The 17403-nt window shown below is 44.4% G+C and overlaps 1 long non-coding RNA gene across 1 annotated transcript in view; it reads left to right on the top strand.

The window, feature by feature from the left end:
* The window catches only part of LOC146869263 (uncharacterized), a 39625-nt gene that overhangs the window by 1946 nt on the left and 20276 nt on the right, over positions 1 to 17403 (top strand). The window contains exon 2 of the long non-coding RNA XR_014981371.1: positions 11659 to 11743. This is a non-coding gene — a long non-coding RNA (uncharacterized LOC146869263). The remainder of the gene's footprint in view (positions 1 to 11658; positions 11744 to 17403) is intronic.

Genomic DNA, 17403 nt, shown 5'->3' with positions numbered 1-17403 from the left:
AGAGTTACTTTACTTTAACTTGCATGCACAGATCTTTCCTCCTGCACCACTCAGGGGCGCAATTTACTCTACAGGACCGGAGAGCCATGGTGCCTTTCAATCAATTGAATGTAGACTTGACCTCCACCTATGCTCTGGAGGACCCGTTCTCAATGGAGCCAATTTACTTCATTTCTGGAACTTTGTGAGGCGATGAATGAAGTCACCTCAAGCAACATCTCCTTTTGTAGAATTCCTAACATGCAGAGGAATGGGTAACAAAGAGAAAACAAGAATCTACTGGGAGGCCACGGGTCGCTGGGAGATCATGTACGCCTACAAGAAGAGGCTGAGACATTTAAGCAGGAAGGTACCAAAGGTATCCCTTTGTGATGAGGATCTCTGAAACAGGAACTTCCCCCAGCGCTGTAACCACTCACAGACAACTAGTATGCAGGTGTTTAGTTAAAAATTGAGGCCAATATCAATGTTTCAGTTGAGGAGCTAAGCATGAAAGTAAATTATGACTTGTACAGCAACAATAGATTAGAGACCAGCCGATCATATGGAATGAGAGTCCTTAATACGATCCATATTGCACAAAAATGCACTGTTCCTAGTAAAACCCTCAGGAACATCGATTACTTTACTACCGGGGTCTCCCCCGATTCCGACAACAAACCAAAGACTATTGGCCTTCCGCAGTAAAATCTATTAAAACATTTACCCTTCAATTACAGATGTCAAAGAAGGAAACAAGGACAAAGGTAGGGTAGATATTCAGCAGTTACCTTCGGCATTTAATTAAGCTCAACTGTTAATTATTGTTAAAAAAAAAATATATATATATATATATATACTGTAATGGCGGCGTTGGTGCTTGTTATATTTAAATAAATTATTGGATTCTTCACCGCATCCTGGGTCTGCTTCCGTTCGGAGTTTGGCTATATATATATATATTACCTACTGGCGGTCGCCAGTAGGTAGTTATAGTTAGGACCACGTTTCCATAGGAAATCCGCAACATTCTATTTTGAATAACTTTTGCGCCGGTCGACAAATCCTCGCGAATTTTTCAAAATAGGTGGGGCGCTACGCTACGCTCCTACCCTGAAAGTCTCGGGGGGTTTCGTCAAGCGGGGGCTGAGATAAAAGGGGGGTCCCAAAACGCGTTTTTCCCATGCATTTTTCCATAGGACCTTTAGACAGGGCTACAGCCCGAACGGCTGAACAGAATTACGAGAAATTTGTCAGAGAGGTAGTCCTCAGGTCAAGGAAGTGCCTTTTGTAGGTTTGGTGTAAATCTGTTCAGTAGATTCTGAGAAAATAGCCTTTAAATCAATATATATATCTGAGCCAGCTTACGGTGCGCTTACGGTACGCTTACCGTACGCGTACGGTGGCGTGCGCGAGCGCGATTCTGATTGGCTCTTAGATCTTAGTAAACATTCGAATCGGCCGAAACCAGGAAGCTGCGGCCGCCATTTTCTCTCTCGCACTGAGAGCGATTTTTAAAATTTAAAGCCCAAAAACATGTAAAGGTGCTGTTTAGACAGCTCCCACACACATAGGCATCTTGAGGGAGTCCCCAAAGATCCTCCAAGGCCAAAAACGGAATTTTTATTTTTTCGGTAATTTCGCCGATTACGCTTACCGTACTCGTACGGTAAAAATTAATTAAAAAAAAAAACATCATCCACACTCTCTGCACCCCGTGTGCAATTGTTGGCCGAAGGCCACCTATTGTGCATGGCTTATCACAGCTGAAAAAAACTAAAATTTAAAAAAAAAAACAAATAAAAAAAAAAATTATCCACACTCTCTCCACCCCGTGTGCAAATGGTGCCCGAAGGGCACCATTTGTGCATGGCTTATAAAATATCCGAAAAATAAAAATATTACCTTTCAAAACGAAGTGCATCATATGTGCGCACGGTGCGCGAAGCGCATCGTGCGTACATGGCCCATCTAGCGTAACGTGGGCACGCGGTGCGCTACGCGCACCGCGTGCCCACCGTGCGTGCATGGCACTAACTGCGTAAAGTGGGCGCGCGGTGCGTGAAGCGCACCGTGCGCGCACAGAACGAACTGCGTTAAGTGGGCGCGCACGCCACGAATGGCGTAAAGTAACTTAGCATTTAAAAAAACGTACAAATTCACTGAAAAAACCATAGGTTTCACACACGTTATAGTTAGGAATTAGCATTTAAAAAACCTTGCAAATTCACTGAAAAAAACCATAGGTTTCACACATGTTATAGTTAGCGGAAATTTTACTGATAAAAAACCAATGAAATTCCCCCGTTATAGTTAGTGCAGGCAACTATAACTCACGCGACCGCAATCTTCTGCTGATGACATATGTGTCTTTATGAAAAAAAAATATTTGTAATATATGTATAGCTAAAAATGTATGGAAGAAGACATGGGCAAATAAGTGTCTAAATACAGTATTAGCATCAGCAGAGGATTGCGGTCGCGTGAGTTATAGTTGCCTGCACTAACTATAACGGGGCAATTTCATTGGTTTTTTATCAGTAAAATTTCCGCTAACTATAACATGTGTGAAACCTATGGTTTTTTCAGTGAATATATATATATATAAAATCACCTATACTGAACATTCTCAACATATGGTCCAAAATATTAGGTAAGAACAGGCCAGTTTTAGTGGTTGCCGTGATATCAACACCACATCTGAGCCAACCACTGATTATCTTGCTACGTCCAAAGAAGATGACCAGGCATAGGATATCTCGGTCATAGTCGGCCGGCATATGAAAAATTGCTGTCTGACAGGACAGTAACTAGCCTTGTTAACTTTAACGCTTGATGTGCAGGCCTGCAAAAGAAGGTCCAAATCAGACCTTCTCTTACCCCAAACATTTAACAGCCTTTACACAACTACAATTGATTATATAAAGCCGGACCACTCTAGCCAGAGATTAAGTTTGATTTTGATATGATCAATAAAGAGGGCCCTGAAAGTGATCTCGAGCCCTTAATTCTTTCTCTATGTGTCTTCATAGACAAAGAAGATCTATGCGCCTTCATGTCCCACTAACCTGTGCAGATGCTTGTCACAACGCGTGCGTATCCGGCAACGGGAGAAGACTGAAGTGGGACCATATAGATTCAGGAGCCATACTACCCTTAATAATGAATTTTATAACAATGGCCATGGACCCACTGAAATTCCTGCATTAGAACCACATCAACACACAAAACTTCCGCATATTACCAAAACCACCACCTATCGAAGGCCATCTGAATAGATACTCATCCCTTCCTCCATTAGAGCAAACCAAGGAATCTTTTCTGGCAGCTTTAATAAGTAATAGCCGAGGAAACATACTATCTAAAAGGGAGTACAATAAGACTCACCTGAGTGAGAAGCAGGCTGAATGAGAATGGGATCATTACAGGGGGAAGATTGACTTGGAGCCCTTGGACCCAAAAATGCCTGAGCCTTCTGGAATAACATAGCAAATGGCAGTAAAAAGTACATTTTAAAGTTGGCGATGTATAGCACGGAAGATGGATTGGTTTTCACCCTTTTCATCCTTGCACTATGCTGCTGGAGACCAGGCAGGCAGTGTCACATTAGGCGTTATGGGGCCCTAGGTAAGACTTATTTTGAGGGACCCTGTTTGGAGCAACTTTGAATTTTATTACTATTTTTTTTGTAATTCAAGCCCTATGTTGACTAACAATAGTGAATTACATATTAAAGGTTAATATACAAAATACACAGAAGTGATCTAGAGAGAAAGTTAACTTTCCCAGGGGGTCCTTGGATGGTGGGCACCCTGGGCAATTTTCCACTTTTCTTATGCCTTACAACGCCCCTGCAGGCAGGGACCGCTCCTTTCCTTATATTGCTACTATGTGAACCTCCACAACTAGAACTGTTTACCTTGAATAAGATTCTACAGGTAATTAAAATATAAAAAGAGAGCTTGGCCCCGGACATCATAAACTAGCAGGTGACCTGCATAAATCCGAAGGAATCCGAACCTCTCATGTGAGGCAAATACCTTCAGCTTGGGAGTAATCCAATTGTAAATGGAGCCCCTTCAATAGCACCCTCACTGGGAGCTCAGCTTGTGCCTTCACACTAGACGGCGTCTAGAAATGATCCATGAAATGACCTCCAGGTAAAACTACTTGATAACATCCTGAGGAAAGTGCCTTTTTTTGTGGTGGTTGTGGACCTCATCCACTTGATTTAGAGTTCATTACATGCTCTGGGTATTTCATATGATCTTTTCAATAACATGCTAGGGATCCACAAAGGAACATTTGTCATGGTTCGATGTGGATCGGACGGGAAAGCCACAGAGCCCTCTTGTGTAAACCAAGGCTTCCACCAAGGTTCCTCAAGGGCGCCCTTGGCTTTTCCTTGTATATCAACGAAGTGTAATACACAGTGCATGTACAAATGATGCCCTAATGCCAGAAGGGGCTAAGGGGCCTTATGCATTACTCGTGCACCACGCAACATGGTACAAGAGCGACACAAATCTTAAGACATTTTTGAAGCCACGCAAAGCCACTTTGCATGGTTCTGAGTGGCTCTAAAAATCTGGAGTAGCGCAACGCAGTGCAAATCGCTGCATTGCGTTACTCTGCCCTGGGACGGCGTTCCATGGATGTTGCGTGGGTGTTCACATGCAACTTTCATGGATGTTGACATACTCCCAGATTTACAAGAACTAAAAAAGCTGGAGATACACCAAAATGTTACACCTTCGCATTGGAGGTGTAACGAGGACAAATATCTCTATTTATCCTCTGTTCTTCCCATTTCTATATTTATGCCTCCCATGATTGTTTTTGTGCAGGAAGGTGGCCTTTCTTGCACAGATAAAATCCTGCATGCAACGCAGGCTCCCTTTCACCATGGCGCAAGGGTGTCTACGTTCTGCCCTTTTCCTGTCACACAGTGCAGTGCAGCAAGGTCACTTGCTGAACGGTGTGACTTTTCCATAAATAGGCCCCTACGATTGCAACCCTGTGATTTGCCAATGACAATTTACTGGTCTCAGACACCAAGTGGGCTGCTGAACCGATTGGATAAATTTGATGAGTTCTGCAGATTAAAGAGCTTAGCCCCAGTGCAGGATTTCACATATCTTGGCATATTGAGGAAAAGGAAAGTTGTGATGTGTCTGGGTGTGACCACACACTTTGTGAGGGAGCAAAGTGGACAACTGATCTCTCCTGCCCTAGAGTGTGATAACCCATTACAAAACAATGGTGTAACTTAATAGGCTGTAGGACCTGGGTACAATCCAATACAGACACCAATTGGTCCTGACTGATAGTTTAAGGATATGGTAATGAAATGAGCCGATCCTAACTCCATACAAGCGGATATGAGACCCCAATCCAAAAGAGAAGGGAATGTATCATTCCTGAATAAAGGGAAGAGTATATTGGCATTACAACACACAGAAACCGAAATTAATTGAAACTAATTCAAAATTGTACTGAAGTTGGATCATATACATATATATACATTATTTACATATAATGGGTGCTCCATTGTGCATAATAAAAGCGCTTGAAAAGAGTGCACGTGCGTAGGTGACAGAAAGAAACAATTTTTGCTCTCCCCATGAAGCTGCTGGCATATATGTTGTGCATACCACCTTTTGGCAGGTGGCACATAGTGTCACTATACGCGGATGATTCCTTAATTTACTTGCACAATGTCCACACCTCACTCCCGCCCTTGATGAACCTGTTAGACCCATTGGGAGAAATATCATATCTTAAAATTAACTGGACTAAAGACTTTTTCTTCCTGCTAAAACAAGTACCAGAATATTGGAGAGGTGATGTAATGCCAACTAGACTCACATGGCACTTTGAAAGACTTAAATACTTGGGAGTGCACATATGTTACACTGATATAGACTTAAATGAGGGCAGTTTTTTCAGGGTGCTCGCATCAATCCATTGGTCTCTCCCCTTCGGGATATTTCTATCTTCCCCACCAGATTTATCTTTTAGCTCTGGGCAAGTCCCAAGCCACTGGAAACATGCGATGGTGGTCCCTTTACTGAAGAAGCCCTCCTTGGACCAGACACTTCTAGACAATTTGACCAGTATCACTACCTTTTTTTGCTAAAATAGCAGAAAAATTTCTCAACCTCCAATTGACCAAGTTTATGGAAGATTACCATGTGCTCCACGAAAACCAGTCAGGTTTCAGAGCCTTGTATAGCACTGAATCCGCCTTATTTTTGGCCTCCGAAGCACTAAAAATGGCCATGGACAAAGGTAAGACAGCAGCACTAATCCTGTTGGATCTAAGTGCAGCTTTTGACGCGGTATCCCACATCCTTCTTTTGGAACGGTTGTGGGATGCTGAAGTCAGAGGTCGTACATTGGAATGGATCAAGCATTTCCTTCATGATAGATCCTTCCAAGTCCCCCTACGGCCTTTCAAGTCTGAAATCCGACCCCTGTTACAAGGGGTTCCACAGGGCTCTGCAGTTAGCCCAAAGCCATTCAATGTCCACATGCGCCCGCTAGGGGACATAGTCACAAAACACGGGGTGAAGCTGGTGTCTTATGTTGATGACACTCAGATGATTATCATGCTAGAACAGAATGATGTGGAGGCTGCGCCTAAACTCAAAGCATGCTTAATCGACCTGGCCAATTGGATGAAATTCAGTTGTCTTTGACTAAATGCAGGCAAAACTGACATTATGGTTGTTGGTAAACAACCCTCCATTTGGTCCCACATCTGGTGGCCGTCAGAGCTAGGTCTGACCCCGGTTCCCAAATCTAAGATTAAAAACCTAGGAGTATGGTTTGACAACACCCCATCTTTTGCGTAACATATATCAGTTTTGTCCGGCACATGCTTTGACCTACTGAGGAGGTTACGAAAAATCTTAGATCTTCTACGTCTGGCAGCAACAAAAAAAATATTTTTGAGGCTGCGATTATATCTCGCTTGGACTACTGCAACGTTCTCTACTTAGGGGTCACCAAAAGTAGTATGAGAATGCTGCAGAGAGTACAGAATGCTGCAGCGCGGCTACTATTGAACATCCTAAGGCGAGCCCCGGTGGGAATGGTCCTGAGGGAACTACGCTGGTTACCGGTGCTGGACAGAGTGACTTTTAAAGCTTTGTGCTTGTGTCACAGAATTCTAAACTAGAAAGGCCATAGCTTTCTACTGCCTCTACTCACCCCCTACAGACCAAGTCGTGATCTTAGATCTGCAGGCACTGCAAGGCTGAAAGTTGCCAAAATGCATAGGGCACGTTTAGGAGATAGATCTTTTAGCTTTCTGGCAGCAAAAGTTTGGAACCAATTGCCACTGGATCTTGGGATGCAGCCCTCAGAAGTGCTGTTCTGTAGGAAGAATAAAACATGGTTCTTTAGGTCATCCCAGGTAGACTGGTGCTAAAGTATGTTCGGACGGGGGCGGACTCGACCTAGAAGAAGAATTCCTAGCGCGGGGACACTCTGTCGGAGTAACCAGGTTCTCTACAAGCTACTAAACTAAGCTAGGCTGCATGACAATAGCTAAAATGCTAATACTACCTCAACTATTGTATTTCTTTGATGCCCTAACAATACTCTTTCGTAAACAGTTCTTTAACAAGCTTCACAGGCTCCTATCGGACTTGATCTGGAGGAAAGAGTGAAAAAAGGGGTGTATTAAACAAAAGGCAGTGCCATTTTCTGGACGGGGGACTTGGGACACCCAATTACAAACTGTATTATGTGACAGCACAACTGCAATGTCCGATGCCCTGGCTGAGGACCGTCATAAATGCGGAGAGATTGGACATCCATCTAGTCCTTAACTGGGACCGCATTCTTACCTGATTACTTGGTCCCTCCACAACACTGCCATCGGAAACACAGCAGCAGTGAGTGGTATGTAAAGGTTAACACAGATCATACACAACGGAGGGTCACACTCCCAATGTTGTTACAACCGAAAACACAGGATGTCATTTTGTGACATGACGTACGATCATGGGCGGAAGCTGGGGTGCTGCTCACTGAGGGCTTATATACAGAGGGCATTCTGCAACCCCTCCAGGAGAGCAGTGACACATACTGAAGACAGGCAAGCCATTTTTTAATGTACAATGCAGAACAACATGCGTTCACTACTCAGTGGGGCAAGGGCATTCTGAACTGCCCACAACGTCACCCCTACAGGCCATACTCACCCACAGTGGCATGTGAAACGCCATAACTGCTGTGTGCAATGCTCTACTTAGTCAGCAATACATGACAGACCTAGAAATCAGAGCTAGGTGGGTGAACAACCAGCAAACATACCTCACTGACGAACAATGGACGTGCGCTACTCAACAGGTGAAAGTGGTCTCCAGGAACCAAGTGTTCCAATACACATAATTCAACTACCTGCATCAGACCTACTTGACACCGAAACGTATTTGGCTTATGTTCACAGGGGCATCATCGGTACCAGCTGCCTGATGCAAGCTTCTATCATACGGTGTGGGATTGTCCAGTGATCCACCGTGCATGGGAAGCAGTGACAGGGATTTAGTGGACTGCACTGTACCACCCACAGCAGAAAAGGGGACAAATATCTATGCAGGATCATAGACGTAGCCTATGTACTCTTCAAAAGACAAATAGCGATGTCTTAGAAGGCCTGTGTGTTCCCCCAACACAAAGCACTGGCTAGAAGATCTACTGAAATGGGTTAGGGCACAATTGGATATCATCACACTGGCCCAATTGCAAGGAGGCGAGGGCTCGGGTGTACAACAGGCGATGTCTATGTCATGAATGGAAGCGAAGATGAAAGACCACCTTGAGCGCAAGTGCATCAGCTTTCACTGAATTTGGGGATAAGACACCAACTTGAAAGGCTTGGACTCTCCACAGTGGAGAGGTGTGGCTCACTGGTTAGAGGCGGCAGATCCGCAAGCAGAGAATCGGCCAGGGACCAGGGTTCAATTCCCGACGCGGCAGGGTTGTGGACCAGGGTCAAAACGGACTCGATAATTCTCGCCTCGGTACCTACTCTAACCAGGAACACACTCGGCAACTCTGGGCATTAGCTTGCCTCATCTCCACAACGGCCCCCCACATTCGCCGGGGATGCCTGGTTTCACCTTGGAGATACCCAGGAGGGACCATCTCACAGGGATAGCCAGGACGGGTTCCCCAGCGGTCTACAGCGCCACGACGCCTCAGGGCAGCAGTGCGCTTTACAAGACACATACATTTACATACATTTACATTTACAGGCCAACTGAATGGCAGTCAATTCCTTAAGCTGCCATAGCCAGGATCAGTGGTACATGGAACTGGCGGAAGGGTTAAACTGGACGGTAAACTGGACACTCCCCAAATAGCTTAATGGAATGGCTTCAGCGGAGGCCCTCACAGACGCTTTGTGTGCCCAGGGGTCCTTGAGGTATTGGCATCCAGAACTTGCTGTTTATTGCAGTTGTGAGTCTCTACAGTGCATGATTATTTACCCTATCAGAGCGTGTTTTTATATGCTTTGTTTTTATACATGCTGATCATGTCTGTATATGTAGGGCAATCCCTCTACAATCGAGGGGGAGGTTAGCTGCCGCGGTTATATGACTTCAACATCACTGTTTCTGTGCGGGTAATTGCCAGAGCTGTGTGTTGCTACCTGTTTAAAACCTAATAAAGAAATGTGTAAAAAAAATTATATATTGAACATTATATTATAAAAAACTCATGAATATTATAAAGTGAAAAAAATTTAGACCACAAAGATAGCCGTAACCAGATAGACAAAAACTAACTTTTTGCCTAATGGTATTACATTGTTGTTATTATTCAGTTTGTTGCCAAGTCATGCAATGACCCCCACTAGACCTTGGTATCAGAGGGTTCCCAGTTAAGGGTCACAACAGACAGCATGTCTTCCACCAAGTGGTTTCTCTCTTCACCTTCCTAACTGGGCTAAGTGTACATACCTACTCACACCACGCCAGCATCACCCAGCCCAAGACCATTCTTCCAGTGGAAGCCATTAGTTCTTTTTACTTTTTAAACCTCTCAGTTACAGAAACCAAAGTCTGTCATGTCACAGAAAAATCTTACCTTTTAGCTGCAGTTACTACCAAAAGTCAGCAGAAAAGAGGTACATTTTTATTCTACTAAAGCAGTGTAGAACAGTTTGGACACAAACCATTATATAACTGTCCACAAACTAAAACAAGAAAACACATATTTATTTTCAGGCCTGATTTTCAACCCTAGCACACATTTTTGCCCTAGTTTAAACACTTAATGCAGAACACAAATCTAGAGCATACTAACATGCAAGAGCCTGTAATCCCTATTAACATTATAAAATATATTCAAGAGCTCAGCACATGACAAAGCCAGTGTCATCTTCAGCAGTTCTTACGCCATGATGGTTGCCTGATTAAGGATGACGAGGCAAATAACACCTCGTAAGAGAGTAAGTTGGACAAGGACACTTTGAAGGCGAACTCAAGATCTATCAGACCTGTTGCAAACCAGTAACTCTGAATAAAGAGTTGAAATAACGAATGACTGGTGGTGGGGGAGGCTAGATCCTCTTGACATCTGATACCATGTTGAGTTTAGTCACACTGTCCAGCATGTAACTCATTGTGTAAATCAATGCTCATGGCTTAGCACTTATACCATGGTGCACACATGTAGACTTGCCAGCCATGGGCAGCCATGGCACTGGCAGGCTGCACCTTTAAAAAAAAAAAAAAAAGAGAACAAGCAGAAAGCGGAATGACAAACAGGATGGGGTAGCCCCAAGGAGATGGCAGCCTCCCTTACGGCATGGCGGCTAAGAAGGGGTACATTTGTTAGTAGGGAGGGCGGTGTGCAGGAGGAAGGCCACTCACCTTGGGATACCTTACGGCAGGGTGATTAGGCCCAAAGGGGGGAGCAAGCGGAGATGGCATTCGCAGCCCAGACCTGCCGATTGGCAGGGCACAAAAAGGACAAATAAGGTAGCGAGTTGGGGCCTAACTCCAGGGAGAGGCAACCACCCCCCCATGCAATCAGCGAGAAAACCAACAGGGAACTTTATGACCCCATAAAATAGCATGTATGATGGCCTGAACAAACTATGAGATGTCACAAGTATGGTTGATAGATAACAGAGCAGGATTGTGATATGTCAGAAATGATTTATGACCTGTCAGCCATTGTGAGTTATGATCTTTCACGTGATTTACAAGTCTGCCAAAATGATTTGTGACTGCTAAATGGATGGATTAATGAACTGTCACATCCATGAGCTTATGAGGAGATTATGAGCTTGCCAAAATGATTTATGACATCCTGTGATGTTGGTTCATGGCATGGTCATAGCAGGTTATGACCACACTACTGTAACGCAAAAAGTAATTTGTATATGTCATGCAAAAATAAACTGCGGCCAACATATACCACAAGAAACAAAACATGCATGTGTTGGCAAACCTTATTGGAAAATATATGTGAAGAATGACATGTATGGCAGTTTGGGAGTGGGCCCAGTGCAGAGGCTATTGCCAAAGTTAGTCAATGATTGCTGATCAGGCAAGAAAACCAACATCCAGCATGATGAGACTTTACCAGCCTACTCTCCAAAACGTCATCCCCAGCTCACCAACCTCCAATCTCTTCTCTCTGCTACCTTTCCAGATCCGCATCCAGATTGGACACTACCTCTCCGACTGGGCCGTCAGAGACATGAAGTGGCGAGAGGACCACATCCAATGGTGGAAAGGTGAGTCCACAACCAAATTGGAGTCCTCCAATCCTTGTTCAGAGGAAACAATTTCCAAAATACACCCAGAGAGAAAGACTGAGACAGGTGGCAGAGAACAAGGAACTTTTTCTTGTCAAAAGTCAATGGTAATCCAATCTCTGCAAAATAAGCAATTCAGATACCATTAAGAGTCTCAATAAATGCTGACAGAGCAATGGGCTGGGAATCCAGCCAAGAATCAGGTGGTGTGAAACTCAGTGCCTCCGAGTTTGAAATGAAGTCAAGTGTGGAAGGCGTCCCACGTCCACTCTTGATCCATTTGCCCTCTGCATATATTGTGACACAGTTTGAACCAGACTCATTCAGGAGGACTCTCTGCCCAAATAAGCAATCCTGTGGTTTTGCCCAAGGACGCTGAATCACTTTACATTCCTTGTAAATTGTGCAGAACAGGCAGCTTCTGATCTATAATGTTAATGGCCAGTCCTACACTTTCTGCTTCCATTGATTACACATGAAAGGCAGACTCACATCATTTGGAATCAAACCTCCTTCTGCTACTGAGGATCTTCATTGATAAACTCAAACTCTTCATAAAAGGGTTGAGATGGATCTGGGCGATGTAAAATAGGAGCCCCAGTAAAAGCTTTTTTCAGCTTTTGGAACTCATCTTCAGCTGCTGGAGACCAATGTAATCTAACCCCTTGAAAAGAAGAGCCTTCACAGGTTTCTTTGAAGTTTTCTTGTAGGTTTATTAATAAATTATTAATAAAACAGCATCCCAGCAGAGAGCAGCTTCCTTTATCTCCAATGGCTCTCCTCAACTGTCCCTTTAGAACCTCCCCCTGTCATACTTCCAGTAACTAGGTAACAGCTCCATGACATCTCCTGGCTGGAGTTCTTTACATATCTCCCTTTTATACAAACAACAAATACAGTGTAAAAGACTATCATGGGAATACAGAAAGATTAATAAAATTAAACTTTTTTTTTTTTTACTAAAAATACATTACACAAGTGCAAATTAAAATTAACATTCTTATTTCCAATTTATATTCCAGAAAACATCTTGTAACATTTGTACATTGCAAACATAAATTAATGTTTTTGTTTTCCAATTTATGTTTCAAGAAAACATCCTATGGTCTTTGTACTTTGCAAACATTTCCTACACTCCACATCGTATCATCTTCCAATATCACGATATTGGACTTCATACTTTTGATCTTTAAAGGTCCCATATATTTGCTTTCACCTTTACGAACCCATTCATTCTTCCGCACCACAACCCAATCACCAACTTGCAACGTCATATGCTTTACTCCCTTTCTACAATTATACGTATCTTCCATCTTCTTTTGACCCGCTTCAACTTTCTTCAACACTTCCTCACGATCAACCCATATCTTATCCTTCTTACATAACCAAACAGGACACTCCTTTTTCCCTGGTTCTCTTCCTTTAAGGGATACAAAAGGAGTTATCCCAGTGCTAGAATGAGGAGTAATCCTATGTGCCCACATCATTTTTTGCAACTCCTCCCTCCATGACAAACCATTCGCAAGGGATAACTGAATGTTCTCCATTATTATACGGTTAACCCTTTCCACCAGACCATTAGCTTGAGGTCTAAAAAGAGACACTTTTTCATGAACAATGCTCATTCTTTCAAGATACTCTTGCATCTCCCTCAAAACAAATTGTACACCATTATCGGTCACTATACTGCCTGGTATACCTTCCTCAAGAAAGATCTCTTCAAGGAATTTTATTACATTACCAGTATTGATCTCACCCATTGTTCCTATTGTAGTAAGGACTCCCTTAATACGTACATACATTGTTAAGTTAGCATAACCACGTCAGAAGTTAGAAAGCCATCTTGCTGCTTTGGCACACGACACTGCATTCACATGTTATTGCTTAAACGAACTGCTGACTCGAGTTTTGCCTCACACGAGAGCAATCTGTTGTTACCATCCCGAGCTCTGCGAAGCGACCTTGGTCTGCACACGATGTGACAAACAGTCTGAGTTGTTAGACAATGCATGTTTTCCACTCTAGGTTGATCGACCCACTATTTAGTCATAACACACGAGCAGCTGCACATACCTGAAAGTTGGTGCTTTTAATATCACGGACATCATGTTTATTATTCAGACCGAAGACGAGCCTTCCTGTGAGAGGACTCCTGATGCTCCTGTGATGTGATTTCACTAAGCTGATCTTTGAGGTATGGGGCCCCCTATTCAAGCCTAAGAGACCTTCTGTTAGACTAATAATAATATTAGCTTCTTAGTAAAGGGAAAGTGGTAGTATCCACTGTCATTATAACATGATCACCCCTTTTATATTCTATGGAATTGTAACTATGTTGATGGTTTTGATTTTAATCATTTGTCTGCTTGTATTAGCCAAAGTACTGCATATTAGGACACGTGGTCTATAAAAATAAACTCTTTTTATTTTCACCGTGTCTCTGTTGATTCTTGTTGTGGACTGATGTGAGAATAATATACGAACAGGTATTTCCGATTCCCACCATTCCTGAGTATGTACTGAGTCGCGTGTTCTGGGTTGTCTTTTCATTAGGACCTCCGAGCTAAATCTCGGATAACGAATGGGACACTTATGCTAGCCGGATACTGGGTTCTGGGTTCTGAGGTGAGTTTCTGGTACAGCACAACTCACTGAGGTCCTGGGGTTCTACGCATAGTTCTGTGTATAAGCAGAATCCCTGCAACATGGCGCACCTAACGTTTGGTCTATGAGTTGAAACGCCTTAGTAGTGCTCGCGTTTGTCCACAACACCCTCATTCTTGTTTCCGGATAACAAGTCTGACGGATTTAAAACCTACCTAGGTCTATTGATATAGGTTCTTTCAAGCTTGATAATTAAAAAGGTTATTGAACCCTTGTGCTACTGATAGTTTCAAGTGTGTGTTGTCCTAATGTCGGTGGAGATTGCGGCACACAGCCGTGCGGCTGTGAAACGTCATTTGACGCAGTATGGGGTACCGGACACTGGTATGAACGTCATCTTTGTAGTGGGAGCCGATGCGGCTCATCCCTATGAGTTGTTCTACTCTTGGGTGACGATTCCAGCGGTGGGGGATGATGACACCTTTCATTCTTACACTGCCGCTGCAGTGCCGGCGAACTATACGCCGTATAGGACACAGGAAATACCAATATCTGCTTGGCAGCACCATATTTGGTTTAATGGCGCCCTTCCCCATGTGGTTATACCGCCGAGAATGGGCCCTTTATCAATTGCAGGGGCCACTTGGCCGGTACTAGCCGGATTTACGCCTCATCCCCGTTACCTCACGGTGACGGTGGCTGAGTTGCGTGTACTACACACTGCCCTCATTACGGTATATAGGGCGTTAGTGCAGTATGTGTCGCGCAATATGCAGGCGGGGGCACCTGCTGTTGCGGGACAGCCTACTGATCATCACGCGGTGGTCATTAGTCCTGTTATGGTTAATTCTGTTATGGGCAAGCGCCCCCAAACTAGGGATGATTTCCCCTTTTGGCTTGCTGAAAAATTTGACCAAATAGAAGCGGTTTACCCGAATACTACTCCTGTGGAGAAACACAGGATCCTCACCATTAGTTTGCCTAAGGACTTGGTCCCCCACATTGATGATTGTGTAACTTGGGGCAAGGTCTTTGCAGCGACGTACGCGCAGTGCTTTGGCACTCCGTCTATGTTGCAGCTGCCCTCCGTTATCAAACGCGTTCAAGAGAACCATGGTGCGGAGTCTGCGATAGAGTTAGGGATGCGGCTCCTCGGGCAATTTGACCTGGTGGCTACCATGATAATTGGTAACCTGAAGGGTGATGCTTTGCATTTCCAGGTTCGTAATGAACTGAAACGAGTTCCTGAGGAGGACAAACCGCAGGAATTTGCGAAAATAATCGCAGAGGCATATCGGGATTTGGGTCGTAGCTCTTTAGGAGTTAAGCCTGTAATAAAGAATCCCGATCTAAAACAGCAGGGTAAGGCAGAAACGTCTGGTAAGGACGAACGGCCCTTTTTTCCTAAACAAAAATGGCAGGTTAAACAACAGGGAAAGCAGCAGCAACAGAAACAGGGCTCTCGGCCTGCCTCTCCCGTACAGTCTAGTAGTGAACGCACTTATGATCTGCGCGATCGTGCTGCTATTAAGTCTCCTGATAGATTTCAGGTTTCTGAACAGCGCTCTCCTCGTTCTTCACAGGAAACATCGGCTACACAGTCCGGTGGCGGAGGCGGTGGCAAAGGTCGGGGTGCTCCACAACAGCGTGACCAGCCCCGACAGACTGAGGGTAAAGGCAAGCAGGACGAATTTGCACGACAAAGACCCCCGTTTCAGAAGAAGAAAGTGGCGGCTCTGACGGCAAGGTATGCCTCAGATAGTGCGGACACAGCTTCGGAACCGGACATGGGCGCTGACGCTCCTGGACAGCGCAGCGGAAATTACCATAGTCCGTCAAGCTCTGCGTCCATTTCTGGCGGTGACAGCAACTGATATATCGGTTACTGTGGAAACAGCTGACACCAGAGTGGCTCCCCCTGACAGACTTTATGAAATAGTCTTATTAATAGAGGGTGACATACAACGTACAATAAAAGGGATTTTTTGGGATAATCTGACCACCACCTATGATATCCTCCTAGCGGAGGCAGATTGTCCCCCAGCTTTCATTTTAGAGGCTCCTAGAGGGGAGGAAGTAATCCTCCCGTCCTTTGCGCACACAGTGCCTAAGGACCAAGGTGAAGTGTATGCTGAGGAGTGGGCGCTTGCGCTTGCGCCGGCGGTGTATCGTACTCAGGTGGGATGGGACAGATTGTCCCCCTGCCATGAGATTCCATTGCGGTCTATGCCCCAGCCTCAACCTCAATATCCTATGCGTCGTGAAGCGAGACCCCACGTCGCGGCAATCCTTGAACAATTGGAATATCAGGGTGTTATTGAAACATGTGTGTCCCCTATGAATAACCCTTTATTCACTGTAACGAAGCCTGACGGCTCGTACCGTTTAGTTTTGGATTACCGGCACCTAAACTCCCATTGCCGGACCTGCGCGGTACAAAATACACATAGCTCGGCTTTGGTCGACAGTCTCGTGCGTAAGAGATTTAAAACGACACTTGACATTTCCAATGGCTTTTTTAGCCACAACCTGTCCACACTGAGTAGCCAGTGGACAGCGTTTACTTCAGGCGGAAAACAAAAACAGTTTACAAGATTAGCCATGGGTTACAAAAATAGCCCTGGCGTCTTTTCTGCTCGCGTGGTTTCTCTTTTAGAAAGAATAGACCCCGAAGCATACTCCTATGTTGACGATATCTATCTTACGGATGATGAGCTGATGCCGCATCTGTCTCGGGTTGACAATATTATCGTGAGTTTTGCTGACTATGGCTACAAATTTAATTTTGCGAAGTCACACATTGCAGAATATACGGTGTTGTTTTTGGGCTACGAGCTCAACAATGAAGGTAAGGGGTTAGCCCCCCACTTTCTGGAAAAGTGTGCACGCTTAAGTGCTCCTACGACACTGAAGAAATTACAATCTCTGCTGGGTTTTCTGAATTTCGGCCGTACGTACATTCCTGATTATGCCCAGCGTATCAAGCCGCTTTACGCCTTGGTACAGCCTTCGTTTTCGAAATCTAGCTGGCAGCT

Source organism: Triturus cristatus, chromosome 1_1, assembly GCF_964204655.1.
Source record: "Triturus cristatus chromosome 1_1, aTriCri1.1, whole genome shotgun sequence".
Lineage (NCBI taxonomy): Eukaryota > Metazoa > Chordata > Amphibia > Caudata > Salamandridae > Triturus > Triturus cristatus.
This window is presented reverse-complemented; position numbering and strand designations above follow the sequence as displayed.